Source organism: Cervus elaphus, chromosome 5 (assembly GCF_910594005.1).
Source record: "Cervus elaphus chromosome 5, mCerEla1.1, whole genome shotgun sequence".
Lineage (NCBI taxonomy): Eukaryota > Metazoa > Chordata > Mammalia > Artiodactyla > Cervidae > Cervus > Cervus elaphus.
The window spans coordinates 115,128,063-115,139,994 of NC_057819.1; the positions used below are offsets into that span (position 1 = coordinate 115,128,063).

At 50.7% G+C, this 11,932-nt stretch overlaps 1 pseudogene; it reads left to right on the top strand.

Annotated features, from left to right (window-relative positions):
* Window positions 1–5,857: 5,857 nt before the first annotated feature.
* LOC122693240 lies at window positions 5,858–8,886 on the top strand (annotated as a pseudogene).
* The last annotated feature ends 3,046 nt before the right edge of the window (window positions 8,887–11,932 follow it).

The following is an 11,932-nucleotide window of genomic DNA, read 5'->3' on the forward strand; positions in this document are numbered from 1 at the left end:
GCTTCCTGGTTTTGGTGTGTTTTGTTTTGTTTTCCTTTTGTCTGGTTTCCTGCACTCTCAAAGCTTTTTAGGCCATGCCAGGTCTCCCCTGAGACTCCCCAGTCCTCACGTGGGAGGGGTGGAAGGTGGCTCTCTAAGGGGGTGGCTGCCGACAGGCATCCTGCCAGGACTGTGAAGCCAGGAGTCCAGCTGGAAGAGGCTCTTTGGCCCTTGTTTCCTCTCATCCTGGTCCTCCTTCTTCTGTTCCTTCTTGCCTTGCTTTCTTCTGTTCTTACCTGTTCTTATATTTTGGTATTTACCTCCTAGACCTCAGCGGATGTTCCTCAGATCTCATTTTTCAACTCTGGTCTCCTTTTCTGACTCTAGGCCTGTCGAAGTCATTTTTTTTTTTTTAATTTTTTATTGTTGTGGTTTTTGCCATACATTGACATGAATCAGCCATGGATTTACATGTGTTCCTCATCCTGATCCCCCCTCCCACCTCCCTCTCCATCCCATCCCTCTGGGTCTTCCCAGTGCACAAGCCCTGAGCACTTGTCTCATGCATCCAACCTGGGCTTGTGATCTGTTTCACCCTTGATAGTATACTTGTTTCAATGCTGTTCTCTCTGAACATCCCACCCTCGCCTCTGTGGAAGTCTGAAAATGCAAGGGACATCTAGCTTGAGACGACAGTTCCCATCTGTCTCCCTGTGTCTGGAGGCTGCCCCTTTCCCAGTCCGGGGACAGTGTGTTTGTATAGGCCTGTCTTGCATCCTCGTGCAGGGGTGGTCATGGAGACAGCAGCAGCTCGAGGTAGCCCTTGAGGTGGATTTGTGGGTGCAGTGGTCATGAGGAGTGGTCATTTTGTGCCAGGTCTCTGTGACCTGTGTCCTCTGCACAATGCAGTAGCCAGTAGGGGAGGTTGGGTGGGCACCCAGGGAGAGAGGCAAGAAGACCTGTCGTGGAGCCAGGGGTTGTCCAATCACAGTTGATCATGCAAAGGAGCCAGGGCCTCTAGGGGTGGAGCTTCCCCCACAGGCTGTCCCTCGGGAGATGTGGATGGAATAGGTCTGGATCCAGGGTCTCTCTACAAATGTCCAGAGATTGGAAATCATAGAACTCTTTTTCTTAGAAGATTCATTAACTAAATTCTTATACAGTCTTACAAAGCAATATTACATAGCTATAAAACCAATCACATTTCTTTCTAGAAATTAATCTTCTAAAGAGCAAGGCAAGGTACAGAAGTGTGTATAGGGCACCACCTTTTGTGTTCTAAAGGAAAGATCATATAAATACATATTTACATTTAGATGTATATTCAGAAGACATGGGTGTCACTGATTGCCTCTGGAGGGCATCCAGGTGGAAGGGATTCAGGAGGGGGGACTTAGTAGTATAAACCCTTTTAAAAAAACTTTGAGCCATATGACTATATTACTTATTCATTTACTATTATTCAAATAATAAATGGTCCCATACAAGACCTGACTTCATCCTTTAAGCTATTAATAAATTGTCTTTTCGGATAGGGTAGAATGGGGGAGGATAAACTACATTGAGAGATGAGCCCATGGACTCAATTTTCTCAAATATTTGAGACCCAGAGAAATAGATGTGGTCTCTGGTGACCCCTATGCTATGGTTTTTTGCAAGCAGGTGCTTGGAATCCATGGTTACTCTAAGGGAAATGGGGAGCCATGGAAGGATTCTCAGCAAGGGAGTGCCAGGGTGAGAGTTTCCTTTGCCCCTCCTGCAGTGGAAGCCCAGCTTATGAACCACTGGACCACCAGGGAAGTCCCAGAGCATCATTATATTTAATGAACACTTAACACTTGGGAAAGTCAGTTGCTGATTAAAGTAAAATCCTACCCAAAAAGAGTTCCCTTGGTCCTTTGTGCGCGATGGGATAATTGCTTAGATGATCCTTGTAAACTTTATACAGATAATGGTGGGATGCGAGAAACTGAAACCCCTAACAGCAACAAAAAAAGGTTTCTTGGCTCTCCCAGACAGCTTCTTTGACTAGATTTGGCAGTGAAAATGGCCAAATTTTCATTATTTCTACAGATTCTACCTGTTTTAAGGGAATCCCACCCCTGCTGGCCCCCTCCAGAAGGTTCTCTCTCAGTTATCCACTCCTCTCTCTGAACTTTAAATATTTCCCTTTTAATTGGCTCTTGACTGATCTCACTAAGTCAAATTGAAGACCCTGCCACTCCTGGGGGGGTATCTTCCCTGGGTCTGTTCCTTCCAGGCGCCATCCTCCAAGGAGAGCTCTACCTTTCCAGGATCAACTTCCCCTCCCCCTGAGTCCCTCCTCATCCCATTCCCCTACCTCTGCTAATGCAGAGACCACAGACCTTTCCAGCTGCTACTCTGGACCTCTGGGTGGCATTGGTCCTCTCTGACTAGTCCCTACTAAAAACTCTCGCCTGTTGTGACCTCCTCACATGCTGACCCCTCCGAGGGCATGCCGGCTGCTTCTCAGGCTCCTGTGCGGGCTCCTTTCCTTCTGCTCCGCCAACCAGCCCGCTCAGCCCCACACCTGGGCGTTTTCTGGCCTTCGGCCCCGGCCCTCCTCTCTCCCCTCTGCACAGTCCTCCATGGATGATCGCAGGCTCTCCTGTCCTTAATGATTACTACTTGTTGTTCAACCTAAATCTCAATTTCTAGCCTAGACACTGTTTTCCCATCCCTGGAAACCCATAGAGACAATGGTCCTTTTTCTAGGCATCTATGCCGGGGCTTCCCAGGAGCACCTCAACCTCAAACTTATTGGTTTCCCCCTTAACCTTGCTGTTCTTCTTGTAGGTCCTTCTGATGAGGAAAGCCCCTCACTCACTCAAGTCACCCGTTAGAGGAAATTCCTCAGTGGTCCAGAGGTTAGGGCTCCTCCCTTCCGCTGTAGCGGTCACGGGGTCCATGCATGGTTTGGGTACTAGGATCTTACAATTTGCACTGTGGGACCAAAAAAAGAAAAGTCCATTAATTACCAAGTCACCGAATGGAACTGTGTCTTTGTGTGGCCTAAGTCGCTGTGCTCTGTCTCACCCACCCACCCAGCCAATCAGACACCGAGTCCTGTCAACTCCACCCACCACACTGCTCAGACCCTCCCTTCCTCTTGTCCTCCAGGTCACTGGCCTCAGTCTGGCCCTTTGCCTCCAGTCCGGTGTCATGGTCCCTGTCTGTCCCACATCCAAGTCCTGCTCGGAACCACAGTCAGAGCCGTGTCCCCAGATTGCAGATCGGAGTGCAGTGACCTACGTGTCCTTCCGCTGCTGGACCAGGCCTCAGAGAGAAGCTCAGGTCAGTCACCGCCTCCTGGGGCCCAGATCTGGGGGCTGGAGATGGGCTCTGGGTCCCAGGAATCAACTCACTTTGAGCATAGTCACAGAGGCTGGGGCCAATTTGTCCAAAGAGAAATAAGACCTAGTGGGGGGAACAGGACGTGTGGTCCTTTCACCTAGGTAATTCTCCAAGAGACTCTTTTTGTTTTAGGATGGCTGACACGATGATTGTGAAGCCTATGATGAAAGGAGATCAGAGGAGGCAATGTGTCAGCAGGACACAGAGAAGATGGGCAGGGGGCATCGTCTTCTGTACCAATTCCTCCACCAGGTCAGGCAAAATCTCTCCCTCCCGCTCCATGATCATTACCTACCTTCCCTAGGAGACCTGGGATACACAGCAGAGTGGCTGTTCTTGACCTCTGCTTGGTCACACTCGTTGGGATTACTTTTACCAAGCACAGGAAAAATATTATCCATCCTCTTGATGATGCGTTCTTACCAAGGAGAAGAGGCTATCACTTACAAAAGGATCCAGAATGAAGTTTGTGGCCTGGAAAGGCTGGCCTTGTGGCCAGGGCTGGGTGTGACCTTAGATTCTGCTCCTCTAATTACAAAGTCCACATGAACTGTTTCAATTTCAGAGACTGGGGCTGAAGACCCTTGAGTGGGGTGCTTGTACTGGCACGTGGACAAATGTCTCCTCAAGCAACAGAATACAGGGAAACTTTAAGGCATTAAAAATACTGGCGTGGACCAGCAGTTGAAGCTATCATGAACCATAAGATACAAAAAGAGCACAAGTGTACTGCCACTTCTGAGTTGCCAAAAGCAAAAGCAGTGTATTGGGCACGATCCCTGCCCACAGCACCACTAGCAGTTGGACAGACCACCTAAGCCAGCCCTGGGGCCCGCTCAGCGGATCTGCCCCTGCTCTCACTCCACTGAAGGAACCAGTCCACGGAGGGCAAGCAAAGGGAACTTGTGTTTTGTTCTTGCTCCTTCCTGCAGCAGCCTGAGTACCAGGAAGGCCCTGGCTCAATTCCTCCTCTGGCCTCTTATCAATTCCAGCGATGGAAATGTCTCCAGGGACGCAGCTTGGTAACAAAATGAGCCATATATGGAATTTGCATATCAAAATAGAGCAGGTTGCAGAAGCAGCTGGTATCTGGAGAACATGAACTTTCTGCAGTTGATTTCCCTGGTTTCACATATTCCCAGATTTCTGTCTTTCTGCAGTGCCTACTTTGCTTAAGACCCACACACTGCACAAGCCTTCCTGACCTGATCTCTTCTGCTGTCCCACAGACTCCTGACTCCACCTCACACCAAATACGTTGACCTTGGCCATTTCCTGCCCATGCCCAGGCTGTTTCAAGTTCTGTACCTTTGCACCTTCTGATGCTTTTGACTGGAATGTACTGTCCATTCTCTTCTAGGCGACCTGCAAGGTCATCTAAGGAGCCTTTCAGGGGAAGTGGTCTTGGGCGTGTGCAATTTGGAAAGGCTTCTCCCCCAGGTCCCCAGGGAAGCACATCCCATCTCTGGGACCCTCAGGTCTCCTGGTCCTGTCAGGGCCTGGCTGCACAGAAGATGGTGTCTCCCGCACATCACCTGCCTGAGAATGGAGGTAGCTTTGTTCTCTGCCTCTGCAGTATTCTGGAAAGGGTTTCCTGGGGATGAGGGTTGTGGACACTAGTTTAAATTCACAGCCAGGATTCTAGGCACCGTGACCTGTGATGGTCCATCAGCCCTGCTCATGGGGTAAGGAGGGGGTCTTTCTTACACTGACTGCTCCCCCCACTGCATGCTCCCCTCCAGTGACTCAGGGAGCTCAGGGCCTCCAAGATGTTGACCTGGCTCAGCCCTTCAGTCCCCCAGCTCCCTACAGGTGCTTTGTGTTCTCAGCATGATTCTCCAGGCTCCTGTGGGTGCCTGTAGGATTCTGTTTGATGGGGGAGCAGAGTACAGTGATGAGGGCCTCCCAGATTATAGGAAGGAAGGAGCACATCCTCTGGAGGGTGTATTTTGCTTGCAGCCAGGTAGCCAGGAGAAAGTTAGGGCCTGGAGCAGGAAGGAAGAGCCCAAGGACAGTCCCTTTCTGTCCCCGTCACATCTTCCTCTTTTCTCTCCAGCTGTGTACTCAAACCCAGCCGTCCCCCACTTTGTGCTCCAAACTTGAACCTGAGTGTTTGATTTGGAACAGAAAGACAGAGGCTGACATGGGCCACTTAAAATGCAGATTCCTACCTCAGCCCCATTTCCCGAACTGAGTTAACCATTGTCCCACCCCACCTTCCACTCTCTGCCAACTCTCCGCCCTTGGCTGCTTGTCTTGAAGGGGCCCTTCATTCGTCACCCAGAAGCACCACCCAGAGCCAGGAACTTCCAGACACTAAGGAGGCATCGTGCACCCCATTCTGTCTGTCCGTGTGTCTGTCTCGCAGGCTTCATTCTGATTTAAGAGCCTGAAGACTCATGAGTTTTCGCGATGTTCATCTTCATTTTTCTGTCCTTTGGACTCTTCTGGTGATGGGCAGGGACAAAGGTGGTGCTGGGAGTGAGAAAGGAGTGGGGAAGCAATGTCATCCCAGCCTGCCTCCCCCCTGCCCCTCCAGATCCCCCAGGTCCAGACCTGGACACAGCCTGACCAGAGCCAGCTGTTTGCAGATCTGTGCCGAGAAGAGCTGATGTCTGTGATGGCCTTCCTTACCTAGAAACTGGGGCCAGACCTGGTGGATGCAGCCCAGTCCCAACCCTCAGACAACTGTGTCTTCTCAGTAGAGTTGCAGCTGCCCCCCAAGGCTGCAGCCCCAGCCAACCTGGACAGAGGGAGTCCCCCACCTCCCAGGAGCACTGGCCATCATCATCTTTGGCAGAGAACTCCAGCCCAATGTGACTGAGTGCTGGAGACAGTGCTGGTCTTCAGGTCTTTGTCCACGATGCTCAACTCTGACTGTGTGTGGGATATGGTCTTCTACTCCAGTGGGGCCATAGCAGTGAAATTCCATGCCACAGGCTACATCAGCTCAGCGTTCATCCTTGGTGCTTCCCAAAGATACGGCAATGAGGCTGGGGAACACATGCTGGGCACCATCCACACCCACAGTGCCTACTACAAGGTGGATCTGGATGTGGGAGGTAAGACACCTCAGGGGAGGCAAGGATTCCAGCAGAGGGGGCTGAACGACTGGGGACATCTTCCGGTGAGAGGGGAGGGAAGCAGGGGACACACTCAGTCCGGTCTTCTCTTTGGCCCCCACTCCGAAGCCAGGTGCAGGCAGAGTCCGGAGTGGGCAGGGCAGCTGCCTGACCAGGACTCCCTCCTCCCCTCCCAGTCTGCAGCCCTCCTGTGCCCCAGGACTGGAGAACTGGGTCTGGGCTGAGGACATGGCTTTTGTCCCCATGGCGATACCCTGAGCCCTGAGCACCAGATACAGAGGTTGCATGTACCCGGAAGCAGCTGGAGACGGAGGAGCAGGCCGCCTTCCCCCTGAAGGGGCCTCCCCTCGCCACCTGTACCTGGCCAGCAAGCAGAGCAACAAGTCGGGGCACCCTCGCGGCAATAGCATCCAGACAGTCAGCTTTGCTGGGCGGCCACTGCCCCAGAACCGCTCCATGGAGAGAGCGGTCAGCTGATGAAGGTGGGTGGTGTGTACTGTTGGAGGGGGTGGATGAGATGAGAAGAGCATGTTGTGAGGGGCAATTGGGTACTCAGTGCAAATTCTACATGAGGTGACATAAGAATACAAAACATTTCCTGGTTATCAAAAGGCCCGCAGTAGATAAATGGTCCACTTGGAAGGCTAAAGCCCAGGCAGATAAGTCTTTCCTGTTTTCCTAATGCTGTGAAATCCAAAGGGATCAACAGGAGAGGGCCATGAAAAGATGCTGGGCTCAGATCAAAAAAAAGAAAGATAAAGAAAAAGATCATTCAAGTACTGTATCTTTTTTAAAACAAAAAAAGGTTTTGGGCCACTCACTAGATGGGATGTGGGATGTGCAAGAAACCGTCTGCACACTAGGGTGACGTCACAGTGATGATATGGATGAGCTGAGAAGCTGAGGTCCATGGGCTTGGCTCCCTTCCATGATGATCAGGCAGCAGGACAGGGACAGTGACCATGGACCCCTGACCAGAGCATCTCTAGGTACCAGCTGGTCGTGACCCAGAGGAAGGAGACAGAGCCCAGCAGCACCAGCATCTTCAATCAGAATGACCCCTGGACTCCCACCGTGGACTTTGCTGACTTCATCAACAATGAGACCATTGCTGGAAAGGTCAGCTGACTGTGGGAGATGAGGGAGGGGTGGAGGACACAGAGATCAACTCCATCTTCTCTTGGGGTGAGGGTCTGAAAACCCATGATCACCTGAAGGGTTAGAGCTGACTCCTGCTTCTGTGCTTTTATGGATCTGCTCACTACTTGTGGAGGGAAACTTCCTAAGTTGGGAGTTCATCTGCAGACCCTGGCTGAGGTTCCAGTCTTTCCTCAAGAGGCAGCAGCTCTCTCAGTCTCTGCTTGTGGACTGAGTCCTTTAAGGGCCCCAGGATTCAGAAGGGCTGGAATGACCAGGGAAGATCTCATCTCTTATCATAAAACTTCATTTCTGTCCTAACCACAAAAGGATTAATTTTCAAATGCTGAACTTTTCTGCCACCCAAACCTGATCTACCCTCCTCCATTTCTTTCCTTCAGTTACAGTTTGGGAACTCTCCCAGAGTTGGGGGAGGTGTTAAAATAGCCTGTGGGTGTCATCATTTCTCTTGGGATGGGTAGGCTGATGGCGATGTGATGGGAAATCTCAGAGATGGCATCTGCAGCCTGGGACATTGAGGATGGTTTTGCTCTTAATATGAAGTGGATTCTTTATGCTTTGACTTCTGGGCTACTATGAAAGAGCATTTAAAGATTTAAAAGCCTCTTGAGTGATGGTGGGCTCCCAAAGTGAATCCTGTGGGAGGCAGAGGTGTCCTTAGTAACGTCAGGCCTCATGACCCTCTTTTTTCCCCCGCTAGGACTTGGTGGCCTGGGTGACAGCCAGTTTCCTGCACATCCCACACGCAGAGGATATTCCCAACACGGTGACAGTGGGGAATGGTATGGGCTTCTTCCTGCCACCCTACAACTTCTTTGACGAGGACCCCTCCATCAATTCTGCTGACTCCATCTACTTCCAGAAAAACCAGGATGCTGGGTCTTGTGAAGTCAACTCCCTGAATTGCCTGCCCCAGGCTGCTGTCTGTGCCCCTGATCTCCCTGCCTTCTCCCACGGGGGCTTCTTCCACAACTAGTTGTTCCCCGGGATGGGGAATGTGACTGTGACTCCAGGGTCTGGGAGTGTGGGGAAAAGGCCAGGAACTGGGGAGCCTGAGCCCTCTTCTCCCTCCTCACACCCTAGGGTCCTCTCTCTCCTCTATCGTCCTCCCTTGCTTACCGCCTCGCCAGGATCATCCTGAAGCTATGCTGCCTGAATCTGGGGCTTCTCAGCTCTGTTCACCCCAACCTGCTGGGTTCCTGTGACAGAGGAGAGGAGTGGTCAGCCGAGAGTCTGGAGTCATGGTTACACCTTTCCAGAAGACTCTTCGGTTTGGTGTTTTTCATTTTCTTTTTTTTGTCTGCTTTCTGCTTTCCCCAAATCATTTTAGGCCATGCCAGGTCTCTCCTGAGACTCCCCAGTCCTCACATGGGAGGAGAGGATGGGGGCTGTCTCTGGGGATGGTTGCCTAGAGGCCCTGGGCAGGGTTCCTGGCAGGCTTGTGAATCCAGGAGTCCAGCTGGAAGGGGCTCTTTGGCCCATGTTTCCTCTCATCCTGGTCCTCCTTCTCTCTCTTCCTTCTTGCCTCGCCTCCTCCTACTCTTACCTATTCTTATAACCTGGGTTTTATCACCCAGCCCTGAGGGGATGTTCCTCAGCTCTCATTTTTCAGCTCTGGTCTGGTCTCCTGACTCTAGGCCTGTGGAAGTCTGAAAATGCAGGGACCTCCAGCTTGAGAGGACAGTCCCCATCTGTCTCCCTGTGTCTGGGAGCTGCCCCTTCCCCCAGTCCCGGGGCAGGGTGTCTCCCCCATGGTTCTTTCTGCCTATTTGTATGGGCCTATTTGTATGGCCTCTTGCAGAGGATGGTCGTGGAGACAGCAGCAGCTCTCATAGCACTGGAGGCGGCTCTGTGGGCGTAGTGGTGATGAGGAGGGGTCACTTTGTGCCAGGTGTGTGGTGTGACCAGTGTCCTCTGAACTTGGCAATAGCCAACATGGGAGACTGGGTGAGCGCCAAGGGTGAGAAGCAGAAAGACTAGTCACACCATGCCACGGGGCCAGGGACTGACCAATCACGCGTGAGCATGCAAATGAGCCAGGGCCTCTGGGGGTGGAGCCTCCCCCTCAGGCTGTCCCTACAGGATCCGGGGTCTCTCCACCAATGTCCGGAGATTGGACATAATAGAACAGTCCTTCCCTAGAAGATTTGTTAAGTAGGTTCTAATACAGCTTGACAAAGCAATACTCCACAGCTATAAAACTATATCTTTGTATAGAAATTACTCGTCTAAAGAGCACGGCAATGCACAGAATTGTGTACCAGGCACCTCCATTTGTGTTTTATGGGGGAGGATCATATGAATCCATATTTTCATATCTTTTAGATGCATATTCTGAAGACACGTGTAACACTGGTTGCCTCTGTGAAGAGGAACCAGGAGGTAGGGACTTGGGAGGGTGGAGACTTGGTACTACATATCCTTTTGTACATTTTGAATTCTGAGCCATGTGACTGTATTATCTATTCATTTATTATTATTCAAAGAATAAATGGGGCTAAGTAGTTTCTGACTTCATTCTTTAAAGTAACTTGTCTTTTTCTTGCCTGGAAAATCCCATGGATGGAGGAGCCCAATAGGCTACAGTCCCCGGGGTGGCAGAGTTGGACACAACTGAGCGTCTTCACTTTCAGGGTGGGGGAGGGTACTCTGCCCAGGGACTCAATTGTTTCAAGTGTTTGAGACCCAGAGAAATGGGTGTGGCCTCTGTGCTTACTGGCTCAATCATGGCCAACTCTTTGTGACCCCATGGACTGTAGCCTACCAGGCTCCTCCATGGATGGAATTCTCCAGGTAAGAATACTGGAGTGTATTGCCTTTTCCTTCTCCAGGGAAACTTCCTGACCCACGGAGAGAACCTGGGTCTCCTGCATTGCAGAGAGGTGTGGCCTCTGGTGACCCCTTTGCCTCTTCTTGCCTGTATATCTCCAAGAAAAAATGTTAAAGATCAAGAAATCTCTTTTGCCATCCCTTGCTCACTCTCCCTGTCTGCCTCACTTCAAAGAGGGGGAATGAGAGGCAATGGGGAGGGGTGGAAGCCAAGGTAGGGCTGGGCATTGAGGGACAGGAAACAGATTTCAGATGCTGCTCAGCTTCTGACCTGAGGGAGACCATATCCAGGGAGCACAGAAGCTTCTGCTCCCTTCTGTCCTGCTTCAGGCCCAGGTCCACTTCTGGGTCACCAGTGGATGGAGGTAAGCTGATCAGAAGCAAGCTTCCAAAGAACAGGGAGAAAGCCCTCAGTCAGGAGAGAGGGCCAGTGCTGGGTGGGTGAATTTATAACATGACCTGAAATGAAAGTCAGAGTGACAGAGGACAGAGAAAGAGGAAAAGGAGAAGCTAAAGACTGAGACAAGGAGAAATATCAATGCTGTTGCCGCTGTGGCTCTGATACTGACTTGATGCCTCTTCTTTCTCTGACTGGAGTCATTGAATTTCTCCATGACGCGCTTTTGCTGTTGTCTCCACCTCCTCTTTGTTCCTTTTTACAGTCAGTTTCATAATAGTCAGTGGTGGAGGCAAAAGGAAGAAATAAATGCGATGTCCACCCCTCCTCCACCCTGGTTGAATAACTTGCAAATCATCACCTTGAGTCCCATGTCCAGACCAAGGCTGTGAGTGTTTGCATGTGGTGAGTGTGCCTGTGAGTGTGTGTGGATGCTTGCTTAGAGCTTTTTTTTAAAGTTTGTTGTCAAGGTTTTTTGTTTTGTTTGGTTAAATATTTTTCTTTCTTTCTTTCTTTGGCTGTGCTAGGTCTTAGCTGTGGCATGAAGGATCTTCACTCTTAGCTGTAGCATGTGCGTTCTAGTTCCCCAACCAGGGATCCAACCAAGGTCCCCTGCACTGGGAGTAGGGAATGTTACCCACTGGACCATCTGAGAAGTCCCAGAGCATTGCTATACTTAGGAGCACTTACCACCTGGCAGGTTCAGTTACTGATTAAGGTAAAATCCCAGCCAAAAATCAGTAGTAGTTTGTGTGGTGATGAGATATTAATAATTGTGTAGAAGATCCTTGCATACTTTATACAGTGCTTGGTGGGTTGGAAAAAGGGGATGCGCTTACCCAAATAAAAAAGATATATGAGGTCCTGCTGACAGCTTCTCTGATGAGACTTATCCGTGAGAATCGGCTACCCTCTCCAGTATCCTTGCCTGGAGAATCCCATGGACAGAGGAACTTGGGGGACTACAGTCCATAGGGTCGAGAAGAGTCAGACATAGCACAGCATATATCAGTGAGAGTGGGCTTGTTTACTCTACAGCCTGTTTACTTGTTTTAAGTGAAAACCGACCCCTCCAGCTGCTCCCAAAAGGTTCTCTCTGTTATCCAACCCT